This window comes from Camelus ferus, chromosome 6 (genome assembly GCF_009834535.1).
Source record: "Camelus ferus isolate YT-003-E chromosome 6, BCGSAC_Cfer_1.0, whole genome shotgun sequence".
NCBI classification, from domain to species: Eukaryota; Metazoa; Chordata; class Mammalia; order Artiodactyla; family Camelidae; genus Camelus; species Camelus ferus.
In genome coordinates, this window is record NC_045701.1 from 72,097,907 (window position 1) to 72,116,772 (window position 18,866).

The following is an 18,866-nucleotide window of genomic DNA, read 5'->3' on the forward strand; positions in this document are numbered from 1 at the left end:
TTCAACTCTCACACTGGCCAAGGTTAAAAATTCAATAATTCAGTGTTGTTGAGGGTGGAGGACAACAGGCACTCTTCATGCATGGCGGGGCAGTGCAAACTGGTTCATCCTCTTTGGAGGACAATTTGGCTCCACCTAACCTTCCACCCGTTACCCTTGGGGATTTGTCCTACAGCTAACCTCATGCATATCCACAAAGATGAATAATCAAAGATGTTCACTGTAGCTTTGTTTGTGCAGCAAAAATGTAGAAACAACCTAAACATCCACCGACAAGGACAGATTCATATAAATCACAGTGCATTGTTCAGTGGGACATTATGAGCTGCTAGAGGCGTAAAGGATCTGACTCTTAACTATGCAGAGCTGTGAGATGTATATTAACTACGAAACAAAGATAGAGTTTGGGAATATGTTCCTGATTGAGTTTAAAATAAAGATTCAGGCATAGATATATATTTGTCACTATTTATGGAAAAATTATTGAAGAAAACAAACAGGAAACTTGACAATGTTTATGTTTGGGAGTGGAGCAGAGGTCTGGGTTAGCAGGGAGATTTTTCATTGTGTCTTATCTTGAATAGTTTGATTTTTTTCCCCCATAAGTGTGTTATTTTCAGAACTCAAAAAGTAAATTTAAGAAGAAACCAGCTATACAGGGAGAATACTACTTAAAATGCCTCACCCTAAACTTTCTTTTTAAATTCATTTCTCAGTGGGTTCACCTCTTCTTACATTCATAATTTTATACCTGGAAGGGCCCAAGAGATCACCTCCAATCTGCATTTTTGTTCATGAGGAAAATGACACCTGCCAAGGTTTCAGCAAGCTGCCCGGGACCCCTGGCTAGTCTGCAGGGACTGGGCTCCTATGATGGTGCTCAGGAGAGGGACCTGTGACCCGTCATGCATGTGATCAAAGCTGCATCCTTGGACTTGTCGGCCCTTTCCCAACATGTAGTCCATCGGGTTTAGTTCATGTGTCTCCACGTGGGGAACCTGTTAAAGTGCATGTTCCCAGGCACTTTCCTGGAGATTCTCATTCAGTGGGCTAGGATAGGGCCCTTAAACCTGCATTTTAGCAAGACCCTCGCTCCAAGATGATTCTGAACTCTTGCTTGAAGTCACTTGATGGTTATGGATCTCTCTGATCTCCCCAGCTCAGCACTGCAGGCAGTGTCTGTATGTCCAGTGAGGGAAAGAGGGCCCTGCAGCTCACCAAGGGTAAAGAGCAAAGCAGACCTAGGTGCAGGGACACCCGATGCAGTGTTCTGTCTGTGCTCCCCTCCCTCAGGCCCCTGCTCGGCTGGATGACGGATGACTCCTTGGTTCACCCACCCTAGAGCTGAGCAGTTGGATATGGAGATGAGGGGCTGACTGGGGGTCATGGCTGCATCTGGGATGCTCCTCACCCTGTAATAGCTCCCCTGAGGCAGGCCTTGTGGGAAAATACTGACAAGCCTGTTGGGCCTGGGAGCGACCTGTCCTGCTTGGGCTGGGAAAGGAGCCGTGGGGAAGCTGGGGAAAGACTGGGATACATGCCCGCCTGCACTGAGAGTTCTTCTTTGTCCCTGTGCCACAGAGCCTTGGAGGAGCCAGCTTTGTGGTCAGGAATTAAGCAGAGAAGCAGCCGGGACACTTGGAAGTACCTGAGGACTGGTTAAGAGGAAGGAGGGCCAGTGACAGCCCATCTGCCTGAGTCCCAGACCTCACCTGCTGCTCCAGGTAGGTGTTCTTGCCATTGTCCCACCCAGCAGGGCTAAGTCCTGAGCACCAGCTCATTCTTCCAGCCTGTGGCCCTGGTCTTTCTAGTCAACGCTTGAGCAAAGGCCCTCCTGAGCCCTCCTAAACCCACGACCTAACAGAAGAGGCCAGGAAGGGCCCAGCCCCCTCTGCAGAGGACACTGTCCCAGGTGACCCTGGCTCCCGAGACCTGGGAAGGGGGCCAGAGACTCTCGGTCTGATTAGGATGCCCCCAGGCTGAGCTGCTAGCTGGGTCCCAAGTGGCTCTTGCCCTGCTGACCCCAGTTTGGGTACAGGCCCAGACCCAGCCAGACACTGCTCTTCTGAGAGTTCCCTGCCTCTTGACAATTTTTCCTTCGGAAAAGATTAGGACAGATGATATCTTCATAGACTGCTGGAGCTGGAAGGACTCTAAGTGATATAATCCAACCTCAATTTCTTTTAACTTCTCAAGCATTACTAATATCAACAGTGTCATTTAAAATGTTGTAGCTGAACATTTCAGAGGAATCAGGTATAATCTCATCAAAACAGTACAGGAAGACCCTGGGTCTCAGGCAGCCCTTCCTGGGTTCAGCTGCCTTCTTTCCACCTGACTTCAGCCAGCCTTTGCCCACGGCCCCAACAACCCTGCTCCTTTCCTCTCCTTCCATCTACCTGGTGACACCCACAAACACATCCCTCTTTGTGAAAGGGACGTTGGAGATCAGACATCCAAAACTAGAATGTATTAAAGCCAGGTTAGCATTAAAGTGAGGCTTTCTTCCCTGTTTAAGTAAGTAAGTTAATAAGTAAAACTAAGAAAGGATTGCATAGTCAAGGGAGGCTATAACTGTGATAAGATTTTTCTATCTGAGAGTCTCTAAAATCTCTTTTCCATGAAAGAAGTTATCCTGTATGGGCTGTTGGCCAAGAACATGGTCATTATTGCTATTATCAATAAAAGTAATCTTAGACATAGTTCTTTTCTGTGCAGATCAAAGTGCTTGATGTTCACATTTCCCTAATAATTTCCTGGTCCAGCCTCATAAGAGCCCTCCAAGGCAAGGAGTCTAAACCACAGGCAGTGTTCCACTTCCCTCCCTCCGGCCATGCCCACTGCCCAGCTCTTGCTGGACCCTTGTTCCCCTAGTCTAGATCACTGGAAGAGACAGCAGCAAATAATGGTAAAGAAGGCAGGCTCGGGAGCCAGGTGGATTCAGTTCCCGGCTTCACCACGTGCTAGCTTTGTAATTTCTAGGTAGTCAGTTTTTTCATCTATAAAATGGGAATAACAGCATACCCTAGGGTTACTATGAAGATTCAAGTTAATATCTTTAAAGCCCTTGAAACCTATAGCACACTACGAAAGCCTGTTCTCCTCCAACTAGACCTCCCTAAAGCACAGTACAGTCTTCTTACTCCCCTGCTCTAAAATCATCCATGGCTCCCCATTGCCTATTTACTGACTATGCTCTACCCTGTTCTTCAAGGGCCTCAAAGGTAGAAATTCTATTTTTCCCTTGCACATAATAAGGAATCAGTAATGTTTGCTGAGAGAGAGGGTTTCCACTCTCAAGGTGAGTGAACTGAATTCCTAGGCTAGGAACCCACAGCTGGGGATTTGATCCAGGCTATTCTGCCTCCCCAGTGGTGGCCTGGCCATGGGAAGCCATCGATGTTGGGCGTTGGATCTAAACACAGGGGGAGGTTCAGTTTCCCTTGCATCTGTTAGGGCTGCAAAGGCAGGGAGCCCTATTTTGGACTCCAGCCTTCATGGTACAGAGCAGAGTGCAGAGAGGACTACTCAGCCACAAGCCAGAGCAGGCAGTGCCCATAGTTAAAACTCTCACTCTCCTATGGGCTCAGGCCGGGTGGCAGACGTGACGTCATTGTCCTCATTCATCATTGGGAAGTGGCCAAAACCTCAGCTCCTGTAGCTCAGGTGGGAAGCCCGAGGCCAGCAGAGACCACCGTGATCTGGTGCTTTGGACAGAGAACTCAGCAAGTTCCTCTCCTTGCATCTCAGCTGCTTCTCTGACAGAAGAGAGGCCATGCGCCATGGAGAAATGAGCACTGGGTCAGAGGACGGACCATGTCCATAATGGGGCTTCTCACCTGGCAGGAAGAGCTCAGCCATATCAGCATCTCTGAGCCTCTTTTTTTCCATCTGTAAAATGGGAGGATAATACCCATTTCATGGGGTTGTTGGGAGACCAAAGTGGAACAAAATGCTCAGGGCCCCTGTATAGTGCCTGCAGCAATGGGCACTTGTTAATTTGCAGTTAATCTGATCAGTCCATCAGAGTTGTTCTTCCAGGCTACCTGCTGGGGCTGCCTCAGTCCTGCAAGCCTCTTGCTTCCCTTAACTGACATTTTCTTCACCTGACTTCTACTCCCAGATGAAGGGAAGTGGTGGTGTTTTTGGTTGAGTAGAGGAGGAGGAACAGTCCAAATCTTCCCAGATTCTTGGCAGGGGTGAGAGGCCCAGCAGGGAAGAAGCAGAATTCTGGCTGATTTTCTCAGAGATTTTTCCACTCGGGCACTGCCAAGTTCAGGAAGCCAGGAGTGAAGTGATGGGGAGGAAACAAGCCAGACCATGCTGGTTCATGCAGGGTGGTATTTTTCCCTTGATTTATTCAGCACATGAATGAATTTGCTGGGATTCCAAGCACTACGTTGGGCACTAGAATATTCAGCAGCAAGTAAAACAGACATGCACCCTGCCCTCATGGGGCCTTCATTCTAATGAGGTTGGGGCAGACAGTAAACAGCATAAACTATGGGTGAAATATGTTAGAAGGTGATAAATGTGATGGAAGAACAGAGATGGAAAAGGGGATCGGGAGTGCCAGGGAAGTTGAGTTATTTAATAAGGTCATTAGGTCTGGCCTTACCAAAAAGGTGACATTTGAGACACCAATTATCTACTCCCCTTGGGAACCCCTGAGAAGTCTGTGGGCTCAAAATCAGGGCCAGATACCTTTTAGGAGATCCTAGGATAGGAGCAAAATCTAGAAGCCCTTCTAGTCTCAGCCCAGATAATGTCATGCTCTTCCTCTGAAACCTTCAATAGCTCCCTACTGCCTACACAAGTAAGTGCAAATCATTCAGCCTGAGATTCAGGACCTCCTGGTCAGGCCCCAACCTGTCTGTTATCTCACCAGATTCTTCTCACCCCACCTCTGCAGCCAATCCAGTCTACCTACCATTTCTGGAATATTCCACTCTCTGCTTCCTTACTCCACTCATTTGTCCCCTCTGCCCAAACTTCCCTTGCCTCCACTGGTTTCTGTCAGCCTAGTAATCCCACCTGCCCCTCCTGAAGCTTTCCCTGGCCCCCTGAGGCTGCGATCTCTCAGCCCCGCCACCTTGGCTCATACACCTTTCTTTTCTCATTGCACGGCCCTTACTTTTCCTTGGGTGTAGGCAATGGTTTAACTGTCTGATCTCTCACCTGATAGGCGAGTCTGGGATTCTTTCATCTCCAGCAGGTGTAGGGCTCAGTGAACATTGGCTGAATTGAGTGTGCCCAAGTTCAGAGGCCCTCAGCAACACTGAGATAATTGGGGGGGTAGGTTGCCCACTTGGACAAAGAAGGCAGAAATGGAAGGCCAGCAGGAAAGGAGAGAGGGAACAAAACATAGGTGAGATCTGATGGAGAAGCTAGTGAAGGAAAGGGAGAGAAACATCCCCACCGTATTTTTTCCAGACAGGCAGACTGTCAAAGACTCAAGGTTAAGTCTCTTTCCTTCCCCAGAAGATAGTCTCTTTTCTCCCTTGAGTATCCCAAGCCAGTGCTCCTTGTGTCTAGCTAGAATATCTTTTGCTGTGGCTGGAGCTCATTTCCTCTGGTTCCATCCTTTGGATTCAGGTCATTTATTGAGCACCCATTCAGCGTGGCTCAGAGTGTCTTTCTTTACCCTCGATCCAGGGGGCAGGAGCAAGGTTGTAAGGAGGATGGCCCCTGGTATGGGGGTTTGGGCACTAGTTGAGGCAGCCAGGGACCCCTAGAGCCACGCAGAGACTGCCCATTGACCAGGACTGGGGGCCACCCTAAGTCATGGAGGTTGTGCCAGCCAGTCACTCTGCAGCTTCCCTTAGGGCTAGACTTCACCACAAGCAAGTCTATAAATAGAGTGCCCCCACCCCCATAGCTCTGTGATTCTCAGGCCCCTGTGTCCCCTGTCTGGCCCCAGGCCAAGTGAAGCCATATGAGCCAGACCCACAGCCTCTGCCATCTGGCTCCCACCCATCACTGGAGCAGCTGCACTTAGAGAGCAAGCACTCTCCCTCTACCTCTCTCCAGCTCCCACCTGAGGCAGCCAGCGTGGAGTTCCTCCCAAATCTGCTGCCTCTAGGGGTGGTATGTTTCCAGCTGGGGAACGCCTGAATGCAGTCTGAGCCCATGTCCCTCTCTGCATTGGTGCACCCATCGTCTGCTCCTGGAATGTCCTGCCCTGGCCTCCACACCACAACTCCTCTTCAGATCAAAAGCCGTATATGTGCTCAGGGCTGGGACAGGCTTTCTGGGCTCAAATCTCCCTTCAGTGACAATAATTCCCATCCTAGGATCATTGTGAGGACTGCAAGAGCTCGTGCTTGCAATGTCTTCGCAGTGGCTGGCAGTAAGCCTTCAATTAATGCGACCGCTGCTGTTCACCCCTTAAGAGCTGCCTTGGCTGACACCTCCCCCAGGCAGCCTTTCTGGATTGCTCAGACCTCAGTCAAGGGCTCCTCCTCAGTGCTCCTAGCACCCCTGCAGCAGGCCTTCAGAGTCCAGTTATACAGACCTGTCATGGTTTCTTTAGGGGTCTTTGTACCCACTAGAATCTTGTGCCTAGACTATAAGTGCCTTGAGGGCAGGGGACAGTCTGGCCCATTGTTTTGCTGAATAAATGATTTCATGAGTGACAGATGGGTGACTGTGAGAGACAGACTTCAAGAATAGGTCTGAGCCTGACAGGCCTGAATTTTCTAGAGCCTGTCCTAAAAGATGTGGATACCCGTGCAAGGCCTGGGGAAGAGGGAGAAGGAACCTCTATCCCCTGTTATGTGGTCTAATGCAGTCAACCTCAAAACACAGTCTCAGTTCCAGCAGTGTCAGCATCACCCAGGAACTTAGTAGAGATGCAGATTCTCAGGCTCCACCCCAGACCTACTGCATCAGAACTGTGGTGGGGGACCCAGCCACCTGTGATGTAACAAGCCCTCCAAGTGATGCTGATGCACCAGAGTTTGAGAAATGCTGCTCTAATGTTTCAAAGTAACTCAGATTCATGGGAGGGGGGTCTCTCTCAGGGGTCTCTGCTCTGCTGAAGGCTTCCAAGAAGGCTCTCGGGCTGGGCCTTTGGGGTATGGCTCCTTCTAGACCCACATTCCTGACCTTGAGACTCTTTTGCTGACAGGGCAGGTGCAACGGGGGAACTCTCCCGCAGACCTCCTAGGTGGCCCTAGACCGGAGGAGGTACTGCTCCATCCTAGCCTTGATGCTGGTCTGTCTCCACTACCACTGGCCAGCACCCTCTCAAGGACAGACTTCTGGAATGTTGCAGCTAAGAAGGACCCTAGAGATCATTGGCTACTTACACATATGCTCACAAACACTCCAAAACACACAAATACACACACGCATAAATGCATGCATGTGCACAATTCAACATGCACATATATGAACACATAAACCTGCATGCACCTCAAAACACACACAAGTACCCGAAATTCAAATTATAGTCACAAGCACATTCCGAAACACACCCAAATATCTCCCAAAACACACACAGATACACACACACTCAGAACCCACTGATACACACAGCTGAAAATACACAAATACAAATGCATAGACCTATTGTATTTGTTTCCTAGGACAGCGGTGACAAATGACCAGAACGTGGGTGACTTGACAGACGTTTATTCTCTCCTAATTCTGGAGGCTGTAAGTCCAAAATCAAACTCCTGGCGGGGCCATGCTCCCTCTGCAGGCTCTAGGGAAGAATCCTTCCTTGCCTCTTCCAGCTTCTGGTGGCTGCTGGCAACACTGGGCGTTTCTTGCCATGTAGCTACATCATTCCAGCCTCTGCCTCTGCCTTCACATGGTTTTCTTCCCTGTGTGTCTCTGTGTAGCCTTATTGTAAGGACACCAGTCATTGAATTTAGTGCCCACCCTAATCTAGTATGACTTTATTTGAATTAATTATATCTGCAGAGACCCTATTTTTAAATAAGGTTTTCTTTTTTAAAATTGAGGTGTAATTGATAATATTATGTTAGTTTCAGGTATACAACAAAATGATTTGATATCCGTATATATTGCAAAATGATCACCATAATAAGTCCAGTTAACATCCATCACCACACATAGTCACATAAGTAAGGTCATATTCTGCGATTCTAGGTGGACATGAACTTTGGAGGGACATTAGTCAACAGTAGGTCCACACATCCCAAACACACAGGTACAGAGACAGACATGCACACACACACACTCACCCCTTGCAGATGAGAACTCTGAGTCCCTTGATGGCAGAGCTGCCCATCCCTCCTCCCCAGGCATAGCATAAAGTTGCCACACCCTATTGTGTAGTACCTGTCACATGGTGCTTTTCATCTTAGTTTTGCTTTTTGTTTGTTTGATTGATTTGGTTAGATATACATATAAGAATGCAAAAGGTAAACAAGAGAATATCATGAAAAGCAAGTCTTCCCTCACCCCGCCTTAGCCTTCACCTCGTTGCCTTCCTAGGGTTTCCCAGGTATCAAGAGTTTCTTAAGTCTCCTTCCAGAGAAAATCTAGACGCAGCCGCATGGGCGATGGCCTTCTCCATGTTCCGTCTGCATCTAGCTTTCTTCACTGAACACAGCAGCTGTTACTCTTTGTTCTGATTGTCTGCTCTCACCTGACTGTGAGCTCTGGGAGGGCAGGTGCATCTGCTATTTATCTTTCCTGCCCACTTCCTAGTCCAGTGGCCAGCACAGAGCAGGTGTTCCGTTAAGGCTGGTTCTACCTGCACATCAATGAATCAGCAGCAGCTCGTTGGGTCTGCGTGGGCAGGGGCTCAACCTCCTGGCCGCACAGCCTTGGTTGTCTGTCTCCCCAACGTGTGACACCAGCCATCAGAGCCCATCTGGCGGCAGACAAAGCTGGGGCAGGATGGCACCCAGTAGCATCCTAATGTTTGCTCCTGCTTCCTGGCTGTAACTGGGTCTGAATCTGGGATGGATTGGGGTCTCTGCTGCAGCTGCATCTCTCCTGCCCTCCTCTCTCAGTCCACTTGGGACTCCTGCAGAGGACTCCATTAGGGAAGAAGCAGAGGAGAGAGCAACACTGTCGGCATCTTAGCCTGGGGGTGGGGGTCCTGCTGCTGCTGAGGCCTTTGCCCAGTCTTTTGTAGCTGAAGGCTTAGTCCGGACTTGTTACCACGGAGACAGGAATTATGGCAATAACTCAGGGCTGAATGGAAGCCTGCAGCTTCACCAGCTTGTGGTGGGAACATATTTTTTCCCACAACACTCAGATATAAGATGTGCTGTATTTTTTTTCCCAAATCAAGGCAGAAACGGATGCCTCCAAGATTTCACCATACCCCCAATCCACTAACTGAGCAGAGCCCAGGGGAGGACGAAGCTCAACAGAGGCTGCCCAGCCCCGGGAGACTGGAAGCCAGGGAAACGTTAGCCAGCATGTGGAAAGAGGGGTTTAGTTTAGGGGATTGGTAAGAAAGAGCCTCTCCAGCCAAAACATTCTGAGTTGGAGATCATGGGGGACAGATGAGACCCTCCCTAGCCTCATTGCCAATCACTCCTTTCTTACAAATATTACAATAAATATTTGTAAAGCACTAAGCTCTACCCAGTGCAGCAGAGAAAATAATGAGCAAACACAGCCTTGGGCTCAAGGAACTTTCCATCCACTAAGGAAGTCAGCCATCTGCTGTGTCATCCTGTAAATAAACATCAAATGTACTAGATGCTCCAAGGAAGGTAATACTTCACTGTACTGAGCCATGGCTATGTGCTAGGCACTGTTCTAAGTGTTTCATGTAATCCTCACATCCACCCAATAAGGTAGATGCTAATAACATCTTCATTTTACAGAGAAGATAAATGAGGCCCAGGGAGGCTAAGACATTTTCCCAAAGACATGGAGCTAGTACATAGCAGAGGTGGATTGGGACCCAAGGAGTCTAGCTCTCCCTAGGGACCCACACCTAAATGCCACACTATGTCTGTCTCCCAGGATGGAATGTGGAGGCTTGACCTGGTCTGGCGTTCTTCCCTAAGGAAGCAAAAATTGAGCTGAGATTAACTAGTGAAAGAATGAATTAACTCATGGGATGGGGGAGCATTCCAGGTAGGACTAGCATATGCAAAGGCCCTGTGGCAAGAGGGAAAGTGATGTGCTCCAGGTATTGAGGGACAGATGGAGGGGCCAGGGGATGGAAATGAGGGGAAAGTTGGATGAGATGAAGCTAGTGATGGGCAGGCCATGTTGGCCAAGTTAAGGAGAGCCACAGAGAGCCCTTCCAGTGGATTCCATCATGACCTGCAGGACAACTCAGGCTCACCTGGTCCTGAAAGGATCCCTGGACATTCCTCTCACAGTGAGTCCTGCCCCTGAGGCAGCCCTTCTCACTCACAGTATGTTATAACTGCCTCCTAGCCAAGGTCTTCTAGAATGAGGTTGGTGGAGGGAGAGACACATCTCATTCTCCTTAGCACCCACCACCCTTAGAGAACTGAGGAGAAGCTAAGTGAGGACTCTAAATAAGAGTTGAGGGGAAGATTAGAATGCTGAGACCCAGGGTGCCTGGAGTAGACTGCCTGGAGGAAACGGAGCTGAGCTGGCCTGACAGTGGAGCATTCTTTTGTGGAGAGGATCACGAGGCCTTTCCACAAAGGAGAGGAATGGAGCAGAGAAAGCCAAGGCCTTTGAGAGACAAGGCGCCATCCACCTGCTGGAGCTGAGGTTTCTTGTAGGGAGACAGGGGAGGTAAGACTAGGGGAGTCCCTAGGACCAGGGAGGCCACCCCCTGGAGCAGGCCAGGAGCCAAGAGGTCAGATGTCAGGAGGAACAGTGAGCTATGCAAAAGCTCAGGTCTTGGCTTCAGACCTCCACCTCCACCTGCCTTACCACTGCTGGCTGTGTGACCCTAGGCAGGCTCCTCACCCTCTCTGGGCCTCAGCATCCTTATTTGTAAACTGAGGACCGTCATCTTTCCTGCCCCAACAGGGCTGTTGGGGGACTGTAAATATGCCTCATAATCTGGAGGAAAGTGTGCCCTAGGGCCTCCATCAGGCACCCCAGAGACAGTCCAGAGGCCAGGCCTAGCCCAGGAGGCTCCTGTTTCTTTTTTATTCCCTTCCCCATGGGAATCTAGAGTTAGACCACCCTCCAAATGTGCTAAAGGAGCCTCAGTGGCTGCCATCTCCCAATGATTGATTGAGGTGGGGTAAGGCAGAAGGGAGGGCTGAGCAGGGTGGCAGGGCAGGCTGGCCCCCACTTGCCCAAGTGAGAGCTGTGCTGCAGAGCCCCCGAGCCCCCTTCCCAGTCTCTGCACCTGGGTCTTGACACTGCGATCGGCATTGTACTACGGCTCGGGAGGAGTTATTCAGCTAGGGAGGGAGGGTGCCTCTGGCTTCCAGGCAGACCTCCAGGAGCCTGGTGGCCACCTTGGCCCACGTGGTACGAGGACAAGCCTTGACCTTCCTGCACCTGGCCCAGCCAGGCCCTGTGGAGAGAGGGAGGAGGAGGTGGCCTCAGATTCAGGTCTTGAATCTTCTTTCTGAGTAGGCAGCCTGCAGAGGAGCCACTGGGCCACATACCACCCCAAGAGCCCAGCCTTTGCACCCCCTTAACCCCACTGACAAGTTTGAGTGGCAGCTGGTCAAAGTAAGGGCACTCGAGGAGGAGGAAGAAGAATGTGATGCAAAAGAATGAAGGGAAGCTGATTGTATGCCTACAAATATCAAGCCTTCCTTTTTAAATATGATTTTTTTCTAATTATAAATAATAATACAGGCTCATATTAAGTAGTTTTTCAAATTCAGAAAAAAAATTTAAAAGGTCAGTGAAAGAACATAGTTCCATCACCCAGAGGTAATTGATCTTTTTTTTTCTGCAGATATAATTTTCATTTATTCTCTCTCACTTCCTTTTCTCTGGAATTGAAATCATCTAGTTTAACATCATTATAGCCTGCTGTTTTTACTTCCTACTTTGTCTTTTTAGGCCATGTAGGGAGTTGCCCCTCCATCTCCCAGTGTCTCCCTGTCACTACCCAGCTCCTAGCCGTCTGGGTGTCGATGACATCCCCATCGCTGCCTCTCCCCTGCCTCCAGCCCCATTTGGACACTATCATGGCTGCTTGCTGACCTGGGGGCCAGAGGCAGAAAGGCATGGGCCCTGGTGGATGTTCAGGGTCTGGAAGGCAAGGGAAGAAACCTTCCCAGCAAGGAGAGGGCCTTCTGTGGGGCTCCCAGAGGCAAGACGGGTGGAGGGGAAGCTGGTGCACTCAGCCTCCAGCCAGAGTCCAAATGGCTACCACCTCCCGTTACTGTGCTCCAGCTGCCTTGGACACCCACAGCCTTTCCTCCCCTTGGACGCAATACAGATCTGGCAGGGGAGCCTCTTTTCCTGGACTGTAGAAATATAGCCCTCCTGAAATGGGCAAGGCAGCTCTCTCTCCTGTTATGCCTTCAGAGGTTGCGTGATGTAGTGGAACCAGATTCTTAGATTCCAATCCTCTCTATCTCTCTCTCCAGCTGTGTAACTTTAGGCCCTTTACTTGGCCTCTTTGAGTCTCAGTTTTTCTACCTATAAAGTGGGGATACTTATGTCCACCTTTTAAGCTGATACCTCTTAGCTTGCCTGTTTAGTGTGAGTGATGGTCAGTGGGATGACCATTCGAAGGCACCAGTACCATGCCTGGCCTTTCACCAATCCGTGTCCTCTCCTTCTTCTGAGGCTTTGTCATGGGCTGTGCCCACTCAGGCCTGGAGTTTGTTCCCTAAATTCCCTGTCAGCTTTTTCTTTTCTCCATTTAACTTCTGTATTTAGCCTGGGGGCTTTATTCCTGTTTGCTGGGATCGGTGTTCTCTGCCTTGGGGATGGCACGTAGCAGAGTGATTAGGGTGGGGCTGGGGAGTCAGATGTCCTGGGTTCAGGTCCCACTGCTCACCAGCTGCCTGATCTCGGCTAGTCACTTAACCTCTCAGTGCCCGAGATTCTCTGTGCCCAAAATGGATAATAATAGCACCTACCTGTTGTTTTGTACAGGAAGGAAAAGCCACTCTAAGAACTTTAAGCAAACACAATTTTAATTCGGGGAATTACTTGCTCATAAAATCACCAGAAGGGTTAGAACCTGGGTTGGTCTTCAAAACAGAGCAGAACTGACCCACAAGACCACTCCTCAGCCACAGCCAGGGACTAATGGAGCCATGAATTCACATCCCCTCACCTGCAAGGCAGAATCAGGGAGCCTCTGCAGCCTGCACCACAATTTCCTCTTGCCCCTCCCTCCCTGGGATCCAGAGACTGAGCATTGATCCGCTGCAGAGAACTCCTTCCCCTCCTCAACACTGTCAGCAGAACACAGCCCAGGCAGTAGGAAGATGGCCGCCTCTGCCCTTCCACCTTATAAATCTATCTCCAGTGCATCTAATCGATGGAACCTGATCTGTATTCAGAACTCCAGCTGCAAGGGAGTGTTATAAATGTAGTTTTCAGCTTTCTAGCTTTTGCAGTATAGGAAGGCACACTAGAAAGATGTGGGAACGGTTGCTTAAGACCATCGACTGTATCTAACAAGCTATATGATAGGTTTATTAACCCAGATGATACATTAAGAGACTTGGCACAGTGCCTGGCACGTAGAACTCATTCAGTAGATGTTATCTGGTATTCTTATTACGGGACCAGGGGTATCAGCGAGCTGCCCACAGAGCCCTAGCAGTGAGAAGCAGCAGCAGAAGGGAGTCACTCTGTGTGGTGCTGTCCGTGGTGCTGAGTGTCCTTCTGATTTTAGCAGACCTGACAGCAAGGTGGAACCTGAACCCACTCACACCATGCTGGGGCTACAGGGGTTTTTGTGGAGAGGGGACCATTTAGAGGCTTCTGAAGGAAAGCTGCCTCAACCCAAAGGAAGAGGTTAGCAAAGGCAATACCCAATATTTGGGGTACTTCATAGTTTACAAAAACACCTCTGTTTATTATCTCCTTTAAGCAAACTTCATAACTACCCTGGTATAGGCAGGATAGACATAATTATATCCATTTTATAGAAGAGAAAACTGGGCAGCAAGAGGTTAAGTAGCAGTTAATAAATACTAGAGCTAAATCCACACCCTATCTCCTGACCCAAAATCATATGCTCCCTCCACTCCATGCTGTGACATGGGAGCAAGACTTGGTAACCAATGGTGTGCTATGGGGAGGCACAAGTGAGTGACTCAGGTGCTCTCTGCACACTATGAAAACATATGTAAATCACCCATTTTTAAAAACTTCCTGCCCCAAATGTGGCCTTTGGTAAGGGACCATCAATCTAGCCATAATGCTGGTTATTGTGGAGGAACCACAATGACATAGGCCCTTCTGTCAAGGAGCCCACTGATTTGTCAAAGAACTGGCCACACTTGTGCATGGGAAACCAGGGGAAGAGTGCCAGGTGTTGATTGCAAAAGCAAGCTGTGTAAAGAGGGTGCAAACAAGGTATCATTTGGGCTTCTCATTGGAAGAAGTCTTTGAGCTGGACCCAAGGACTGTAATGCTGATGAGACCAAGGCCCCAGCCAAGCTCTGGAGGAAGTGGCTTAAGCTCAGTCAAGGTGAGGCAAGTAGCCCTAGGAGACATGTGGACAGGACAGAGAGAAGGCATGGTGACTCATGGAGAAATGGCCAGGCAGTTGACCTCTGGCATAAGGAGAAATGCAAGAGTTTGGGGATTCAAGTGAAGAGGTAGTATGGGCCTCTGTAGATCTTCAACTTTCTGCAGACTCAGAACAAGCTGGGAAGGGGAGAAGGGAGATCTCCTGAGAGAAGAATATAAGGACTAGTCTCATGAACTGTCCCACTGCAATAAAACTTAAGGGGCACTGAGCTACCATCCTTTATCCTAAAATCTTCTCATTTTCCCTTCTTTTTTAGGGGGAGTCAGAAAACTTTTTGGATCTTCAAGAACTCCTTATCTAGGTACAAATAACCCTAGAAATCTTAAGCTAGTGTTTCTCTCTCTTGGCTGCACATAAGAATTGACTGGAGATTCTCATTCCTAAAGTCTGGAGTGGGGCCTGAATCTCTGGATCTACTAAACAACTTTGAAGTGATTCCAGTGTACCTCACCCCCCAGGCTAAGCAGTCACTGATCCAAGCCTGAGAACGCTGAATAGGGAGCCAGAAAACCCAAGTTCTGATCCCAGATCCACCACCTTTCCCAGCCTTAGGTAAATCTTTTAGCCTGCTGGTGACCTAGTTTCTTCACATGTAAAGTTGGGCAAACCATCCTTAGCTGTGAAGATATAAGGAGACTCAAGGGCAATTTAGAGCAAGGAAGGGCTTCCTGACACTTAGCGGAAGATTCATGGCCAGCTGGCATGGCGGGTAGGGAAAGACATTAACCAGAACCCTCATTGCAGTAGCACCTGCTTCCCCTCCTCCCTGTCCCCCAGGATAACTGCCCCCTAGTGGTGAGAGTAAACCTGAGCATCTAAGCTTTTGTCCTGGAAAGAGTGGGCGTGGGGGCAGATCCGAGAGCAGAGAGTGTGGAAGAGGATATGAGGAAAGACCCAGAGAAGAAGGGGAAGGGGGAGGCGGTGCCCATGACCAGGAACTCCTTTTTATTTTTTGAGGTCCAGACCCATGGGAAATAATCTTTCATGCTGTTAACAAAAAGATAATGAATTATTGAAGAGACTGAGAAGGCCAGATGGCAGGTGGGGTGCAGGGCAGGTGCTGATTTTGTGCACAGGCTTGGGGGAGGGGGGAGGGGTGGATACCCACCCATAGCTTCTTCTCCTAGGATGCGGCTTATGGCTACAGCGATTTGCTTCTCCAAATCGAAATGCAGTCCCTGTGGACCAGTTCTTGAGACCTCTTGGGGATGGTGGAGCAGAGTCAGTCCTGGGCAGTGCCAGGAAATGCAGTCTGCGTGGCTGTCGGCTATGTCTCTGAGATAACTTGGAATCCTAGCTCCAGCCCTCAGAGACCTCCCACCAAAACCCCTTATCTTACAAACAGGAGGCCCAGAGAAGGGAAGGAACCTGCCCAAGGCCACACAGGTGGCCTGGAGCCCAGCCTTCCTGCGATCCCTCAGTTCTAGTGCTTTCCACTGCGCCACCCTGAGAGGCTTGGAAAGGTTCTATCCCTGGACTAAGGCTTAAGTGAGGTCATGCCCTCCCTCTGACCCCTGCCCAGCACTGCTAGCCCAGCAGAGGCCCAGAGGGTCCAGGAGGTAGCAGAGCAGAGGATTACAAACTGCCCAGGCTCAAGGGCCAGCTCTGTCACTTACCAGCACTGTGACCTTGGGCAAGTTATTTAACCTCTCTGAGCCTTAATTTTGTTTCATCTAGGGGTGATTCTAGTACCCTAGGGTACTTCTAAGGATTAAATAGCTAGTACTTCAATGGAAAGTCCTTACCCTATAGTAAATGCTCAACAACTGTTAGCTCTTAGTAAGACTGGTCCCTTCTAGGGCTTCTTGGACCACTCAAGCTCTGGGATTTGAGCTCCCCACACAAAGGACTTGGCCTTGAGGTGGCCAGCTCACCTGGAAGGAAAAGTGGGAAGCAAAATGCTTGCCTGGCTAGTTAGGACAGCAGTAGCTGAAACCAGGTCTGGTCTGGAAGCCTGGGAGTGAGCGATGGGCTAGAGAAGTAGTAAAGACAAAGTTAGTTCTTTTCAAAGCTTTTGCCCAGTAGCTGAGGAAAACTTTGCACAGGCCTAGGACTGCTGAGCCTCCAGTTTTTGCCACAGGAGTCAGGGAGAGCAGAAATGAGAGGGGAAGAAGGCCACATGCTCCCCCCTCAGATAAGATGTACAACTGAGGGAATCTGAGAATCCTGACTTACCAATCCAGCCGCCAGCCTTAATACCATCTCTCACTGCCCCTCCTTGGACCAAAAAGCAAGGCTGACGCTTGCTTTTCATGAACAGGAAGAACAGAAGCAGCACTGCCTCCAGGCTGCAGTTTGAGGGTACTGTAAAGTCCTGCCCGTAGTCTGTGTTTCTCCTTCTGCCTGTTCAGAGCAGAATAGGGGGAAGGTGACTAGGAATGGTCCAGGCTGGGCCCCTCACTACCATCTCACAAATAAGCTAGTGATGATGATGACAGTGCTGGCTAATTTTGAGCACATATATTTCCAAGCATCACGTGAAGGGCTTTATATGAATTATCTTACTTCATCTTCACAATAACCCTGTAAGACAGTACTGTTATTACACCCCATTTTCCAGATTTGTAAACTGAGGCTCAGAGAGGTAAAGTTACTGTCCATGGCCACACAGAAACCCAGTTTAGCTACAGAGAGCCTACTTCTCCCTGATGCCCTAAACAGCCTCCCTGTGCTCTGCTGTGAAATTCATTCCCAAAGAGAGGAGTTCTTTGATGCCTCCTGCATCAGGCAGGTTAGTGCCCCTGCTGTGTTCCTTCAGCACCCTCAGATTGCAAATTTTAGTACTTCCAGTGCTTATGGTCTGGTCCCTAGAAAGCTTTTCCATCCTCTTCTTCACACCCAAGAGCTAGCTCTACCTCCAGAAAGCTCTCCTTCCAGAAAGAAGGGAGGAGGAAGGTCCAGGCATGGTTTAGGGGTGAAGAGAAAAGGTTGGGCACTGCTCTGGGTTTCCATGGCAACAGCCTCCCTTATTACCGCTTCTGTCTGCTGCTGAGAAAGCTGAGGAGGGTGCTGAGGTGGCAGTTAGGCTGTGTTCTCTCTTTTCTTTCCTCACCTCCCCTTCAGGCTGGGCAGCCAGGTGAGCTGAAAGCCTGCACCTGACCCAACCTTGCTGGTTGGATTCTACCCCACTCCAAGGTTAGAGGCTGGGACCTTGTAGCTGGGGGTCCTCCAGGCAGAATGGCAGCCTGGGCCAGGCCTCCCAACAGCATTCCTCTCCCCAGATCCCAAAGGCTGTGAACTCCCTGAAGAGGACCTCATGTTTGTACTTCCAAGGGCTACATGGGGCCTGGCAAGAGTAGACACGCAATTAATTCTTGTTGAATGAATGAATGAACACATGAAAGAACAAACCAGGGATCCATCCTCCACTAAAGTCACAAATATTCATTTTCACTTTCCCAAATCTCCATGCTTCATCTCCCATCTGGGTCTTTGCCCATACGGTTCCCTCTGCCCATGTTTCCCCGCTGTGCTGTGCTGATTCTGACCCTCACATCTCAGCTCAGAGGTCATTTCCCCACAGAAGGCTTCCCCGGGGCTATCAGAGTGTGTGCAGTGCAGCAGCGTGTGTCTGTGGGTCTCCTCAGTGAGCCTGGAGCTTCATGTGGGTGGGAACCAGGTCTGTCAGGGCCCTAGAGCCTGGCATGATGCCTGGCTCATGGTAAGTACTCATCCTTTTCTTTGTGGCAGGCAGACAGGCAGGCAGGCAGGAAGAAAGGAAAGAAGGAAGGAAAGAAGAAAGGAAGGAAGGAAGGAAGGAAACAAGGGAGGGGTGCTTTTGGAAAGAGAGAGAATGAGGGAGTAGGAGTTGAGGGGTGAAAAAGAGCAGCGTCCAGGACTCAAACCTTCTTAGAGCCAGATGGAAGCCAGAGCTCTTCACAGCCCCGGACCACCTCCTCTACCCTCATCATGCATAGTATTAACCAAATACTAACACCAGTCACAAGACCTTACGGTTGTGCAGGTCTTGCTCACCAGTGCTTTCACATCCTTGGCCTGGCTCCAGTCCCCACACAGCCCTGAGATGGGCTTATAAACCGTTGCCCTCATTTTAAAGGTGCTGGATGACTGGATAGCCCCATGCCCAAAGATGAACTTAGATCTTTACCTCACACCATATGCAAAAATTAACTCAGAATCGATCGTTGACTTCAATATAAGAGCTAAAACTATAAGATTTTTAGAAGTAAACAGCAAAGAAAATCTCTTAAGACTTTGGGTTAGGCAAAGATTTCTTAGCTACAATACCAAA

At 49.5% G+C, this 18,866-nt stretch overlaps 1 protein-coding gene across 3 annotated transcripts in view; it reads left to right on the plus strand.

The window, feature by feature from the left end:
• Positions 1–18,866, plus strand: part of TMEM63C (transmembrane protein 63C) — a 90,034-nt gene that overhangs the window by 30,636 nt on the left and 40,532 nt on the right. For 2 of the 3 annotated variants that reach the window (XM_014559169.2, XM_006184448.3), the window contains exon 2: positions 1,582–1,724. The gene's annotated coding sequence lies outside the window, so the exon portion shown is untranslated. Of the gene's footprint in view, positions 1–1,581; positions 1,725–14,870; positions 14,916–18,866 lie in introns of all 3 variants that reach the window. The other variant, XM_032482434.1, reaches the window with a different exon arrangement.